Raw genomic sequence first — 13,437 nt, forward strand, 5'->3', positions numbered from 1 at the left:
CTCTGTCAGTTGTTTGAGTTTGAGAAAACATCACGTTATATAATTAAAACTATAACGTCATACTTTCTTACGGTGGCTTGTTCTATCAGTATGTCTGTTGGATATTTTTGTTTATATTAAGGAGGCATTTAGGTATCACCACACTAGTTAGTGCTAATAGTTGCTGTCTACTTTCATATAATATTGCTAACATAGAAGAAACCTTTCTTATGGCAAGAAAAAAGGGATATCATTGATGAATGACACAGAACAATGGACAGCTAGAACAACTTGTGTAAAAACCGTCCATGCACCTGATTAAGTTTGGAAACATTTCTATATTAAAACGTTTGATATCAAGAAAATGGTATGCCTGATTACAACGTTTTAGCTGAAACTTGTGGTTTGAGTTTTCCATAAGTTTTTCTTGATTTCTAGATACGTCAGATCTGTAACTTGTCAAAAAAAAAAAAACAACAACAGTAAAATAGTGGCCGCGCTTTCAATTGTGAAAACTTTACAATTTTAATTCGTCTTTTAAATGGAGTAAGTTGAATTTGTTTGACCCAATTAGAAATTGCGTTTCGAAACGCAAGTCTATTGATTTCAACTCTAGAGGATTTGATCCTTTAAAATATTTCAACTTTTCCAGTTTTATTAACTGTTCCAATTTGTATTGGTTTTGCATTACAATGTAGTATATTCAATAACAAATATTTTCAAAAGCTATACAAGATAATTGCTCACGTCATTCAACAATACTTGTTAACATCGTAAGAACAGTTTAGATGGAATACGAATATTATGAACTTCTTGAGTTTTATGACCCATTATTTTAATTTTTAAAACACATATTATGAGCATTTTATTTCTACTTTTCAAGACAAATATTATGAGCATTCTATTTTTAAACAACAGTTATAAACATTTTGATTTATAATTTTTAAAACACAACTATTGTGAACTTCTCGACTTTTGTGAGATTCTTTTTACTTTCTTAAAATACAAATATACTCTTCAAAACAAGAAACGCAAAAGGGATATTTTTGTTATTTTAAAGAGAAATATTTGTAATAACGTTAAAAGCTCAGAGTATGTGATGTTACACGTGTTAAGACACTGATTGTCAGACCAAAATGACAATAAAAGTTGTGCACTTTGAAAACGGAGGAAAACATCGGATTTTTCGCCAAAACGCATGCGTGTCCAATAAATTTGTTTGAGAGATCTGCATGTTCTGCAAGTGCAACATGTGCAAAATCCCTATAAAAGTGACGGGTTCTCAATTTCCATAGCTCAGTGTTAAGCCACCGACACGCAATACAGTTACGCCAAGACTGACTGTAGCACAACGCAACAACGCCATTGGTCGATTGGAAGCAGGTGAATCTCGATCAGATGTTGCCAGAGCTGTTAATGTTCACCCAAGCACCATCACAAGGCTATGGAATCGTCACCAACAACATGGATCAACTCGTGACCGTCCACGATCTGGCAGAACTCGTGTGACCACGCCCGCACAAGATCGCAACATCCGGTTACGTCACCTTCAGGATAGGACCACCACTGCAACATCTACTGCCTCAACCATACCAGGGCTGCGTAGGATTTCCGATCAGACCGTACGCAACCGTCTTGCCCCATGTGCAACACATCATGGTGAACGTCAATGACGTTTTTCAACATGACAACGCCCGTCCTCACACAGCCCGACTCACCACTGTCTTCTTGAGACACCACAATATCAACGTTATTCCCTGGCCCTCCAGATTACTAGATTTAAACCCCATCGAACATCTTTGGGACGAGTTGGACCGACGTCTGCGACGGCGACAACCTCAACCGCAGACTCTACCTCAGCTTGCAGCAGCTTTGCAGGCTGAGTGGACAGCCATTCCACAGGATGTGATTCGTCATCTCATCGCTTCCATGGGCAGGAGATGCCAAGCAGTTATTGATGCTCACGGGGGGCAGACTCGTTATTGACGTTGAGTAAAGTTACACTTCACCTAGTGAACGTGGACTTCGCCTTTGCAGACTTTGGATGTTCAGCAGTGAATGTGCAAAGTTTCACACATGTCATACAGAACTACCCGGAATAAACTTGTTAACAATTTGTCTCATATTTTGCCTTTTGCGTTTCTTTTTTTGAAGAGTATATTATGAGCATTGTGACTTTTATGTGTCCCTTTTTAAGGGCCCGGCATGGCCAGGTGGGTTAAGGCGTTCAACTCGTAATCTAAGGTCGTGGGTGCGAATTCCCGTCACACCAAACTTGCTCGCCCTTTCAGCCGTGGGGCGTTATAATGTAACGGTCAATACCACTATTTGTTGGTAAAAGTGTAGCCCAAGAGTTGGCGGTGGGTGGTGATGACTAGTTGCCTTCCCTCTAATCTTACACTGCAAAATTAGGGACGGCTGGCGCAGATGAACCTCGTGTAGCTTTTCTCGTAATTCAAAACAAACAAACAAACAAACAAACTTTTTTTAAGTTTTTGTAAATACACGTTTTCCTTTATTATTTAAAAACGCAGAACAACTTTATATACCTAACATATACTTTATATACCTAATACACACTTTATATACCTAACACACACTTTATATACCTAACACACACTTTATATACCTAACACATACTTTATATATCTAACACACACTTTATATACCTAACACACGCTTTATATACCTAACACACACTTTATATGCTTAACACACGCTTTATATACCTAACACACACTTTATATACCTAACACACGCTTTATATACCTAACACATACTTTATATACCTAACACACGCTTTATATACCTAACACACACTTTATATACCTAACACATACTTTATATACCTAACACACACTTTATATACCTAACACACACACACTATATAACACACAATATATACCTAACACACACTTTATATACCTAACATATACTTTATATACCTAACACACACTTTATATACCTAACACACACTTTATATACCTAACACATACTTTATATACCTAACACACACTTTTATATACCTAACACACACTTTTATATACCACAACACACACTTTATATACCTAACACACACTTTATATACCTGACACATACTTTATATACCTAACACACACTTTATACACCTAACACATAATTTATATACCTAATACACACTTTATATACCTAACACACGATTTATATACCTAACACACACTTTAAATACCTAACATATACTTTATATACCTAACACACACTTTATATACCTAACTTTATATACCTAACATATACTTTATATACCTAACACACACTTTATATACCTAACACACACTTTTATATACCTAACATATACTTTATATACCTAACACACGCTTTATATACCTAACACACACTTTATATACCTAACACACACTTTATATACCTAACACACACTTTATATACACACACCTAACACACGCTTTATATACCTAACACACACTTTATATGCCTAACCCTAACACACGCTTTATATACCTAACACACACTTTATATACCTAACACACGCTTTATATACCTAACACACACTTTAAATACCTAACATATACTTTATATACCACACTTTATATACCTAACACACACTTTATATACTTAACATATACTTTATATACCTAACACACGCTTTATATACCTAACACACACTTTATATACCAAACACACACTTTATATACCTAACACACACTTTATATACCTAACACATACTTTATATACCTAACACACACTTTATATACCTAACACACACTTTATATACCTAACATATACTTTATATACCTAACACATTCTTTATATACCTAACACACGCTTTATATACCTAACACACACTTTATATACCTAACACACACTTTATATACCTAACATATACTTTATATACCTAACACACACTTTATATACCTAACACATACTTTATATACCTAACACATACTTTATATACCTAACACACGCTTTATATACCTAACACACACTTTATATACCTAACACACACTTTATATACCTAACACACGCTTTATATACCTAACACACTTTATATATACCTTTATATAACCTAACACACTTTATATACCTAACATATACTTTATATACCTAACACACACTTTATATACCTAACACACACTTTATATACCTAACACACACTTTTTATATACCTAACACATACTTTATATACCTAACACACACTTTATATACCTAACACACACTTTATATACCTAACACACACTTTATATACCTAACACACACTTTATATACCTAACACATACTTTATATACCTAACACACACTTTATATACCTAACACACACTTTATATACCTAACATATACTTTATATACCTAACACACAATTTATATACCTAATACACACTTTATATATCTAACACTCACTTTATATACCTAACACACACTTTATATACCTAACATATACTTTATATACCTAACACACGCTTTATATACCTAACACACACTTTATATACCTAACACACGCTTTATATACCTAACACACACTTTATATGCCTAACCCTAACACACGCTTTATATACCTAACACACACTTTAAATACCTAACATATACTTTATATACCACACTTTATATACCTAACACATACTTTATATACCTAACACACACTTTATACACCTAACACATATTTTATATACCTAATACACACTTTATATACCTAACACACGCTTTATATACCTAACACAGACTTTAAATACCTAACATATACTTTATATACCTAACACACTCTTTATATACCTAATACACACTTTATATATCTAACACTCACTTTATATACCTAACACACACTTTACATACCTAACATACACTTTATATACCTAACACACACTTTATATACCTAACACACACTTTATATACCTAACACATATTTTATATATTTAATACACACTTTATATACCTAACACACACTTTATATACCTAACACATACTTTATATACCTAACACACACTTTATATACCTAACACACACTTTATATACCTAACACACACTTTATATACCTAACACATACTTTTATATACCTAACACACATTTTATATACCTAACATAATACTTTTATATACCTAACACATAACTTTATATACCTAACACATACTTTATATACCTAACACACACTTTATATACCTAACCACACTTTTATATACCTAATACACTTTTATATACCTAACACATACTTTATATACCTAACACATACTTTATATATACCACACTATATACCTAACACACACTACTTTTACATACTTTATATACCTAACACACACTTTATATACCTAACACACATACTTTATATACCTAACACATATACTTTATATACCTAACACACGCTTTATATACCTAACACACACTTTATATACCTAACACACACTTTATATACCTAACACACACTTTATATACCTAACACACACTTTATATACCTAACACACACTTTATATACCTAACAACACACTTTATATACCTAACACATACTTTTATATACCTAACACACATATACTTTATATATACCTAACACACGCTTTATATACCTAACACACACTTTATATACCTAACACATACTTTATATACCTAACACACACTTTATATACCTAACACACACTTTATATACCTAACACACACTTTATATACCTAACACACACTTTATATACCTAACACATATTTTATATACCTAACAATACACTTTTATATACCTAACACACACTTTATATACCTAACACACACTTTATATACCTAACACACACTTTATATACATAAAACATACTTTATATACCTAACACACACTTTATATACCTAACACATATTTTATATACCTAATACACACTTTATATACCTAACACACACTTTATATACCTAACACATACTTTATATACCTAACATATACTTTATATACCTAACACACACTTTATATACCTAACACACACTTTATATACCTAACACACGCTTTATATACCTAACACACGCTTTATATACCTAACACACGCTTTATATACCTAAAACACGCTTTATATACCTAACACACACTTTATATACCTAACACACACTTTATATACCTAACACACATATACCTAACACACACTTTATATACCTAACACACATATTTTTATATACCTAACACATACTTTATATACCTAACACACACTTTATATACCTAACACACACTTTATATACCTAACATATACTTTATATACCTAACACATACTTTATATACCTAACACACACTTATGTGGTCGTTGCCAATATTACTTTTTCTTATTTACGGAAATAAAATTATCTTCTTCCTATTTGTGTTTTCTCTCATGTTATGAAAAGAATGTACACATCGAAACATCTATCAAAATAAAAGAGCTTTTACTTAGAATACATTTCAAACTTACTTGTTTGGTACAATACGCTAATATTTACTTATATGTTGAAAAATAACTTTGACAGGTTTAAATGTACTAAAGTTTAATAACAGAGTATGCCACGATAAATTGAAGAGCTTGAATAAGTTTTATGGAAAGTGACTTAATTACGAACGTAAAAACTGAACGTTTCACCTGAGTTACAGTTTTGATAAATGGAAAAATACTTTATGTTTATCTAACCATCAAATTTTATTTCTTTCGGAGTGGCATTTTATGCTGATCCATATCTCGGAAAGCGAGCAACATATATAAAGTGCCATTCATTCTTGATATTCGACTTTAAGTAATAAATTTACTCTGCTGTTATTTATCATATTAGACAGGAAGTAAACGTGAAACTAAAGAGGATTTCATCTATTATGATTTCCCCTGTTAAATCAAGACCTGATAACCTTCTCGTGTTTTGGTATTAAGTATATATATATATATATATATATGATTTAACAATAATTCATATTTCCACCTACTGATATAGAAACATGATTAGTCAGGATATTTTATATCGACTGAATAACCATTAATGTTTACGTCATGATGTTAATTGTATTACTAGAATATCTGTAAATTATGCCTATTGAACTAAAACTGTACTAGGCCTCTTACAGTGTTAAAACTAAACTCATTCTGATTAAACTAACATGGTAGTGTTTAATTATCATACTATTATTTAGGATAATATCGGAATTCCTTTTGTTGTTTTTTATGCTTTCTATCAGTACAGAAACTATTAAACCACATACTCGTATGAGTTAAGGTTTGTGGTTTGACTGTCACAGTTGCTAATAACTGATGAGTTGTCACAAATACAGAACTAAATCTACGATTTCAAAATATTGTGACCAATAATGTTCCTTTGTTGTTAAGCACAAAGCTACACAATGGGATCTCTATGCAAGGACTGAACCCGACTTTTTGCTATATAGCATTATAAGTCATCGAGCTTTTTAGTGAGCCACAAGAGGTATCGCTAATATTTATTTTTTGTATTTATGGAAAAGCCACGAAGATTATCCCTAATATTGATCTTCCGACCAGATGAAAGACATCCATTCAGTAGTACTTTGCTACCCTTGTTAGAGAACTGACAGTCACTTTTAGAACGCACCCTAATGTTTCGTGGTATCGCAGGGATTTAAATATTGCTTGTCATCTCCGAAGTTGAGAGCCTTGTCATGGCCAACTTGCATCCTCTTTCACAACTATAACAGCAAAACTATTTTTTGGATGCATATTATAACAAACGTTGTGGTAGAGCATTATTTATTGATGGGAAGTTTTTGTTTTTTTGTTTGTTTGTTTGAATTTTGCTCAAAGCTACACGAGGGCTATCTGCGCTAGCCGTCCCTAATTTAGCAGTGTAAGACTAAAGGGAAGGCAGCTAGTCATCACCACCTACCACCAACTCTTGGGCTACTTTTTTACCAACGAATAGTGGGATTGATCATCACATTATAACGCCCCTACGGCTGGAAGGGCGAACATATTTGGTGTGACGGGGATTCGAACCCGCGACCCTCGGTTTACGGATCGAGTGTCTTAACCACCTGGCCATGCCGGGCCTGATAGGCAGTTAAGATTTTATAGCTGTACCATGGCTCAGCTGTAAGCTTAATGCTATATAAGAGATAAATATCGGAGTTCGATACCCGCGCTGTGCACTGTTCAAGTAGCCCAATGTGCATTTTTGTGGTTAAACCATTTACAGTGTTCGTCTTAACATAGAATTTCAACCACTATTACTTTCACAATATAACAGATCACGTAATTTACAATAAAATACTTTCACATCGAATGAACAATGTTTTGTTCATAAAACTTTACTTATTTTATTTAATAATGGTGATTTAACTAATTATCGCGAGATATTATTTGTAAGGCTCATGATGCTATAATTCTTTATGGAAACAATAGTTTGAAACTTGCATTCATTTAAATTCTAAATAAGCTTTTTGTGCGGGATATTCCTTCAATACATATTACACGTCAATAATAAACCAACCGTTTTTGCTTTTGCGTTTTTCGTTTATGATATTATTAATATCACACTTAGAAAAAATATTATTCAAATTTAATCCAGTTTAGATACTCAAATATTATCTTAACTGGCTCGCATCGATTTTGTATGTTTATTTTAAAGATATAACGCAACAGTTATATTCTTTGATTTGTGAAAGAACAATATTTTAGTGTTTTAAGCCCTTAAACAGACCGTCGTCCTACCGGAAAAGTAATATATATACAAGATAAATATAAATTTTCCTGTGAATAAATAACCGCATGATTGTTTAATACCTGCTCATTACATTTGTCTCACACTTACACTTTCTTTATATCTAAAACAGTTGTAGAAAAATTTAATCTGTTTGTTAAATGTTAAAATCCTACAGCTGTCTTATAGTCAGTACTTTCTGGAAAAGAATTATTTTTTTGGAAAAACATAAGCACAATAGAAGTAACTGAGTTTCGCTTTTCTAACAGTCGAACAGTTATTAATTAATTTCCTACTGCTCATCTATTAGCATGTTGATGCAAAAGTTCATAAACAAAGTTATTTCATCATATGAGATTCAAAAAATGTTTAATAAAAAGACTTAAAGGAACAAATATTTAACAGTAGCGGAAGAAGACTACTTACATGTTTTCCAGTTACATGACAGTTTTATTATATATATCGATATTAGTATGGAAAATGTCTCTACGTGTGATAATGCTTTAAATATTATATTAACTTTAAACTCGACGTATTATAGAAAATTTTACACATAATTTCATATTTTACTCATCTAATAAATGGTACTGTTTCCTTTCATACATCCTTTCATCTTTGTGTATCGATATCCAATAAGTGGTACTGTTTCCTCTTATACATTCAAACATCTGTGTGTAACGATATCCAATAAATGATACTGTTTCCTTTCATAAATCCATATATCTGTGTGTAACGATATCCAATAAATGATACTGTTTCCTTTCATACATCCATATATCTGTGTGTAACGATATCCAATAAATGATACTGTTTCCTTTCATACATCCATATATCTGTGTGTAACGATATCCAATAAATGATACTGTTTCCTTTCATACATCCATATATCTGTGTGTAACGATATTCAATAAATGATACTGTTTCCTTTCATACATCCTTATGTCTGTGTGTAACGATATCCAATAAATGATACTGTCTCCTTTCATACATCCATATATCTGTGTCTATCGATATCCAATAAGTGGTACTGTTTCCTCTTATACATTCAAACATTTGTGTGTAACGATATCCAATAAATGGTACTGTTTCCTTTCATACATCCATATTTCTGTGTGTAACGATATCCAATAAATGATACTGTTTCCTTTCATACATCCATATATCTGTGTGTAACGATATTCAATTCTGATAGAAATACTCTTTATCAACACGTGTTTGCTGCATCCAATGTTGCTGATAATTTAATGAAGGGTGTTAAATGAAAGTAACGTATACCGAAGGGTATCTGTTGTATTTTATCTAAAAGTAATATCCATCTTAAATTTGTTTTTAAACAAAACCACATTGGGCTATCTGCTGTGTCCATTTCGGAGAATCTAACCAAGGAGTTTAGAGTTGTAAGTCGGACCGTCGGAGGACATGAAAGTTTTAAGACTACAGAATAACTATATTATATTAGGTTTCATGCATACTGTAATGTGTGCTCTATTTATGCTTGTATGGATAATAAATATGTTAATGAAGTTCAGTTAAAAAACAAAAACATTGAAAACTAAAAATAATCAAACGTCACGTGACGTGTAAATCACCATAGCTCTTTTAAGCTCAGCCTAAATTGTTACACTAACAACACATGTAACAAGCTTCGAGGATTATTGTTGTTTGGCAGTAGAACTACAAGATGGCGACATAAGTGGCATTGTAATATATTTTTAACAAAGCAAAGTCATTAATTGTGTTGTACTTGTGGACTTCAACCATCGATGTATTTCAGCAACAAAATAGAAGTTGGTCATCTGTATTATAAGAATGTCATGACCCATATAACTCATTGTGTAATAACTATAAATGAAACATTTGGATGGATACTTCACTCCTTTCATCTTGTAATTTCCATGTTTGTAGTCATCTGAAAGAACACTTCCAGATAAGCAATGTTTTTTTTTAAAAAATAACTGTATGTATTTTGATTCTTAACACTGTTTTTGTGTTTTAGCACTGTTATTGTGTTTTAACACTGTTATTGTGTTTTACCGAACTGGTTTCATGAAGTTTTATGAATATTCTCTTTATCAAGGATAATTAAAAAAAAAAAAGTCTTCTTATTGCCCGTTTTCTGAACGTCATCGACGCAGGTTTCTTGGCTATAATAAATTTAACATCAGAAGAACTACTTTAACATCGACATACACGGTTGTTGTTTGTCAATTTTAACTTGTGCAATTATTTGTAATGTCGTATTGTATGCGTTTTGAAGTGTCTGTTTACTGTTTTCCAGTACAGTGACCTGGTCTCCGAGAGCTCACAGGACGTTTTAACAATTAACATATTTTTATCACGTTGGAAGTTTTCGTGTTCCTGCTATTAACATGTTAAATGTTTTTGAATTATTACGTAATTTCTTCCGTACACATAATGGTATCTCTCCTGATTTTCAATGTGGGACTAAACTAGGGAACGCTCCCTTAATTTGTGTAAGCTTTTTTGCCTGTATAAATAAATATAAATCTGTAATTTAGAGCTGTTAATAAAGTAATATGTGTTTTTATGATGTCACTCTAGGTCTGTTCTAAGTGGTCTGTTGACGGGAAGTTAAACGTTATTTGTTTGTTGAACTACTTCGTCAACTCTCCAAAGAATGCTTTTATCGGTCGTGAAGTATATTTCATTTTATCACATTCTCACTGGAGGCTTAATGGAGTTCTTGTGTTTTTTTATTTAAAAGTATATGATAATATATTTTATTAAGTTTTCGCTCAGATGTTGGTAATAACGACAATGCATATCAGGAGAACTAGTGTAAAAACTGAAACAAGAAAGATTTTGTTTTGTTTCGAGTGTGTTTGTGTTTTCTTACAACCAAGTCACATAGGATTATCTGTTATGTCCACCAATAGGAATCGAAGTGACATTAACGTGTTTACCTAAACTGGCGCTCTGATCAGATGTAACAATACTTTCATTCGCTTCGGATAACTTCAGAGGTTGCAAATTATGTTTTTTTCTATCATTACAGTTACCTTCTAGATAAGCATTTGTATTTTGAGTAAAGATGTGTGTGACATGAAACTGGCACCAATGTCCACAGCGGTGACATACAGATACTATTAATGTAACAGAACAGTATGTAAATTTAAGATCATATGAGATTGTACTCTTGTAATCTACTCTGTGAATAAGTATCCTTTATTAAGGGACACGAGTTAGTTATCTTTTTTCTTATATTGAGAATGTATATGAAAGGTATCAGTTGAATATTGCATCTCCTGTATTTATTTTTCTTTAATTAGGTTTTTCTTTTTGGTTTTTTTCCTTATTAATTAATTAATATTTGTATATTAAGTGTTTAGGGTTTAAGTGTTAATGTGAATACATTTTGTTTTTGATGTTCTGATAATTAGAACTTTACAAACTTCGTTTGATTTATGTTCAAACATTGATCAAAACAAATCATGGCTCGACAAGGCACTCGACGCATAATGCAAGGGTGGAGGGTTCGAATCCCCGTCACCCCAAACATGTTCGCCCTTTCAGCCGTGGGGCGTGATAAAGTGACGGTAAATCCCACTATTCGTTGGTAAAAGAGTAGTTCAAGAGTTGACGGTGGATGGTGATGACTAGCTGCCTTCTCTCTAGTCTTACACTGCTAAATTAGGGACGGCTAGCGCAGATAGCCCTCGTGTAACTTTGCGCGAAACTTAAAACAAACTCTTTTTCATAACAAAAAATGGTGATATAACTTTGTATTCTCCATTCTTGTTTAAAACAGACTGCAATGAATAAATAAACAAAACACCAAAGACAGAAGATATCTTTTCCAGTCCATGAACTTTGTAACTAACTAAACGTATTGTATAGTATTATGGAATGATATAAAATTAAATGACGAAATATCTCCAAATTCAGAGTCAGACAAAAAGTATAACCAGTGTGAGAGTAAACAGCTTTGCTGTAGACAGTTACCGAAAGTATTGTAATTTCTTTAGTTAACAACAGAGCTCTCCATGTAGGTTCTGTTACATAAATTGAATTCTTTGTCGATCGATAGCGGCTCACAACAAAGCTTAGTTGAAAACGGTAACACGCTTTCCTTACCAAAAACTAATATTGGATCAGTTACGAATAATGTGTTAAAAACCTTTTTAACAATGTCCTTGCTATTGGATGTTTCATTTCTTCGCAACTTCGATATAAATCACTTTGTTCATAAAGTCTTGTGTAGGTGTGAATAATAGTTAAACAAAACCCAAAGAGAAACAGCCAAGTAAATAACTACATAAGTTTTGAGTGGGATATATATCGGAAATTTATATACTTACAGCGTAACGTGTTATGAATTCACATTTTATAGTCTCGTACAAGATGTTGAGCTATATTGATAAAAGTTTTTTGTGCTTTTTTTTTTCTGAATGAGTGGAAATGAGATCGAGAGTAAATCTAGGCTGTACGATCGAGGAACTAATCGTGGCATGTCGCTAACTTGCTAGTATCCTCGTTACTACAGTTTGAGAATCAATGTTTAAAGCTGTAACTTAGAGCAGAGAATCAGAACTCTATTCAATTAATAACACGTTCTAACTCCAAACTATTTACTAGTTTGAACAATAGTTGTTAACGATGATCGTCGTTTTATTTAAATGCTGCAAGAAACGTTCAAAACTCACGTATATAATCTCACAGTTAAGCCTGCGAGTTAGCAAACTGCATAATTCAATAAGTACATGCTGTGGGCCCGGCATGGCCAAGCGTGTTAATGCGTGCGACTCGTAATCCGAGGGTCGCGGGTTCGAGTTTCCTTCGCACAAAACATGCTCGCCCTTTCAGCCGT

This window comes from Tachypleus tridentatus, chromosome 13 (genome assembly GCF_004210375.1).
Source record: "Tachypleus tridentatus isolate NWPU-2018 chromosome 13, ASM421037v1, whole genome shotgun sequence".
Classification (NCBI taxonomy): domain Eukaryota; kingdom Metazoa; phylum Arthropoda; class Merostomata; order Xiphosura; family Limulidae; genus Tachypleus; species Tachypleus tridentatus.